The sequence below is a fragment of the Pecten maximus genome, chromosome 6 (genome assembly GCF_902652985.1).
Source record: "Pecten maximus chromosome 6, xPecMax1.1, whole genome shotgun sequence".
In the NCBI taxonomy this organism is placed as follows: Eukaryota; Metazoa; Mollusca; class Bivalvia; order Pectinida; family Pectinidae; genus Pecten; species Pecten maximus.
Window position 1 is genome coordinate 30,343,012 of NC_047020.1, and position 5,072 is coordinate 30,348,083.

Genomic DNA, 5,072 nt, shown 5'->3' on the forward strand with positions numbered 1-5,072 from the left:
ACAGAGTAACTATATACCAGAAGTAAAATCAGATGTACTACAGAGTAACTATATACCAGTAGTAACATCAGATGTACTACAGAGTAACTATATACCGTTAGTAACATCAGATGTACTACAGAGTAACTATATACCGTTAGTAACATCACATGTACATCAGAGTAACTATATACCAGTAGTAACATCAGATATACTACAGAGTAACTATATACCAGTAGTAACATCAGGTGTACTACAGAGTAACTAAATACCAGTAGTAACATCAGATGTACTGCACAGTAACTATATACCAGTAGTAACATCAGATGTACTACACAGTAACTATATACCAGTAGTAACATCAGATGTACTGTATAGTAACTATATACCAGTAGTAACATCAGATGTACTACAGAGTAACTGTATACCAGTAGTAACATCACATGTACATCAGAGTAACTATATACCAGTAGTAACATCAGATGTACTACAGAGTAACTATATACTGTTAGTAACATCAGATGTACTACAGAGTAACTATATACCAGTAGTAACACCAGATGTACTAGAGTAACTATATACCAGTAGTAACATCAGACATACTACAGAGTAACTATATACCAGTAGTAACATCACATGTACATCAGAGTAACTATATACCAGTAGTAACATCAGATATACTACAGAGTAACTATATACCAGTAGTAACATCAGGTGTACTACAGAGTAACTATATACCAGTAGTAACATCAGATGTACTACACAGTAACTATATACCAGTAGTAACATCAGATGTACTACACAGTAACTATATACCAGTAGTAACATCAGATGTACTGTATAGTAACTATATACCAGTAGTAACATCAGATGTACTACAGAGTAACTGTATACCAGTAGTAACATCACATGTACATCAGAGTAACTATATACCAGTAGTAACATCAGATGTACTACAGAGTAACTATATACTGTTAGTAACATCAGATGTACTACAGAGTAACTATATACTGTTAGTAACATCAGATGTACTACAGAGTAACTATACACCAGTAGTAACATTAGATGTACTACAGAGTAACTATATACCAGTAGTAACATCAGATGTACTACACAGTAACTATATACCAGTAGTAACACCAGATGTACTACACAGTAACTATGTACCAGTAGTAACATCACATGTACATCAGAGTAACTATATACCAGTAGTAACATCAGATGTACTACAGAGTAACTATATACTGTTAGTAACATCAGATGTACTACAGAGTAACTATATACCGTTAGTAACATCACATGTACATCAGAGTAACTATATACAAGTAGTAACATCAGATATACTACAGAGTAACTATATACCAGTAGTAACATCAGATGTACTACAGAGTAACTATATACCAGTAGTAACATCACATGTACATCAGAGTAACTATATACAAGTAGTAACATCAGATATACTACAGAGTAACTATATACCAGTAGTAACATCAGATGTACTACAGAGTAACTATATACCAGTAGTAACATCACATGTACATCAGAGTAACTATATACCGTTAGTAACATTAGATGTACTACAGAGTAACTATATACCAGTAGTAACATCAGATGTACTACACAGTAACTATGTACCAGTAGTAACATCACATGTACATCAGAGTAACTATATACCAGTAGTTACATCAGATGTACTACAGAGTAACTATATACCAGTAGTAACATCACATGTACTACAGAGTAACTATATACCAGTAGTAACATCAGATGTACTACACAGTAACTATATACCAGTAGTAACATCAGATGTACTGTATAGTAACTATATACCAGTAGTAACACCAGATGTACTACACAGTAACTATATACCAGTAGTAACATCACATGTACATCAGAGTAACTATATACCGTTAGTAACATTAGATGTACTACAGAGTAACTATATACCAGTAGTAACATCAGATGTACTACACAGTAACTATGTACCAGTAGTAACATCACATGTACATCAGAGTAACTATATACCAGTAGTTACATCAGATGTACTACAGAGTAACTATATACCAGTAGTAACATCACATGTACTACAGAGTAACTATATACCAGTAGTAACATCAGATGTACTACACAGTAACTATATACCAGTAGTAACATCAGATGTACTGTATAGTAACTATATACCAGTAGTAACATCAGATGTACTACAGAGTAACTGTATACCAGTAGTAACATCACATGTACATCAGAGTAACTATATACCAGTAGTAACATCAGATGTACTACAGAGTAACTATATACTGTTAGTAACATCAGATGTACTACAGAGTAACTATATACTGTTAGTAACATCAGATGTACTACAGAGTAACTATATACCAGTAGTAACATTAGATGTACTACAGAGTAACTATATACCAGTAGTAACATCATATGTACTACACAGTAACTATATACCAGTAGTAACACCAGATGTACTACACAGTAACTATGTACCAGTAGTAACATCACATGTACATCAGAGTAACTATATACCAGTAGTAACATCAGATGTACTACAGAGTAACTATATACCAGTAGTAACATCAGATGTACTACACAGTAACTATGTACCAGTAGTAACATCACATGTACATCAGAGTAACTATATACCAGTAGTTACATCAGATGTACTACAGAGTAACTATATACCAGTAGTAACATCACATGTACTACAGAGTAACTATATACCAGTAGTAACATCAGATGTACTACACAGTAACTATATACCAGTAGTAACATCAGATGTACTGTATAGTAACTATATACCAGTAGTAACACCAGATGTACTACACAGTAACTATATACCAGTAGTAACATCACATGTACATCAGAGTAACTATATACCGTTAGTAACATTAGATGTACTACAGAGTAACTATATACCAGTAGTAACATCAGATGTACTACACAGTAACTATGTACCAGTAGTAACATCACATGTACATCAGAGTAACTATATACCAGTAGTTACATCAGATGTACTACAAAGTAACTATATACCAGTAGTAACATCACATGTACTACAGAGTAACTATATACCAGTAGTAACATCAGATGTACTACACAGTAACTATATACCAGTAGTAACATCAGATGTACTGTATAGTAACTATATACCAGTAGTAACATCAGATGTACTACAGAGTAACTGTATACCAGTAGTAACATCACATGTACATCAGAGTAACTATATACCAGTAGTAACATCAGATGTACTACAGAGTAACTATATACTGTTAGTAACATCAGATGTACTACAGAGTAACTATATACTGTTAGTAACATCAGATGTACTACAGAGTAACTATATACCAGTAGTAACATTAGATGTACTACAGAGTAACTATATACCAGTAGTAACATCATATGTACTACACAGTAACTATATACCAGTAGTAACACCAGATGTACTACACAGTAACTATGTACCAGTAGTAACATCACATGTACATCAGAGTAACTATATACCAGTAGTAACATCAGATGTACTACAGAGTAACTATATACTGTTAGTAACATCAGATGTACTACAGAGTAACTATATACCGTTAGTAACATCACATGTACATCAGAGTAACTATATACCAGTAGTAACATCAGATATACTACAGAGTAACTATATACCAGTAGTAACATCAGATGTACTACACAGTAACTATATACCAGTAGTAACATCAGATGTACTACACAGTAACTATATACCAGTAGTAACATCAGATGTACTGTATAGTAACTATATACCAGTAGTAACATCAGATGTACTACAGAGTAACTGTATACCAGTAGTAACATCACATGTACATCAGAGTAACTATATACCAGTAGTAACATCAGATGTACTACAGAGTAACTATATACTGTTAGTAACATCAGATGTACTACAGAGTAACTATATACTGTTAGTAACATCAGATGTACTACAGAGTAACTATATACCAGTAGTAACATTAGATGTACTACAGAGTAACTATATACCAGTAGTAACATCAGATGTACTACACAGTAACTATATACCAGTAGTAACATCAGATGTACTGTATAGTAACTATATACCAGTAGTAACATCAGATGTACTACAGAGTAACTGTATACCAGTAGTAACATCACATGTACATCAGAGTAACTATATACCAGTAGTAACATCAGATGTACTACAGAGTAACTATATACTGTTAGTAACATCAGATGTACTACAGAGTAACTATATACTGTTAGTAACATCAGATGTACTTCAGATGTACTACAGAGTAACTATATACCAGTAGTAACATTAGATGTACTACAGAGTAACTATATACCAGTAGTAACATCATATGTACTACACAGTAACTATATACCAGTAGTAACACCAGATGTACTACACAGTAACTATGTACCAGTAGTAACATCACATGTACATCAGAGTAACTATATACCAGTAGTAACATCAGATGTACTACAGAGTAACTATATACTGTTAGTAACATCAGTTGTACTACAGAGTAACTATATACCGTTAGTAACATCACATGTACATCAGAGTAACTATATACCAGTAGTAACATCAGATATACTACAGAGTAACTATATACCAGTAGTAACATCAGATGTACTACACAGTAACTATATACCAGTAGTAACATCAGATGTACTACACAGTAACTATATACCAGTAGTAACATCAGATGTACTGTATAGTAACTATATACCAGTAGTAACATCAGATGTACTACAGAGTAACTGTATACCAGTAGTAACATCACATGTACATCAGAGTAACTATATACCAGTAGTAACATCAGATGTACTACAGAGTAACTATATACTGTTAGTAACATCAGATGTACTACAGAGTAACTATATACTGTTAGTAACATCAGATGTACTACAGAGTAACTATATACCAGTAGTAACATTAGATGTACTACAGAGTAACTATATACCAGTAGTAACATCAGATGTACTACACAGTAACTATGTACCAGTAGTAACATCACATGTACATCAGAGTAACTATATACCAGTAGTTACATCAGATGTACTACACAGTAACTATATACCAGTAGTAACATCAG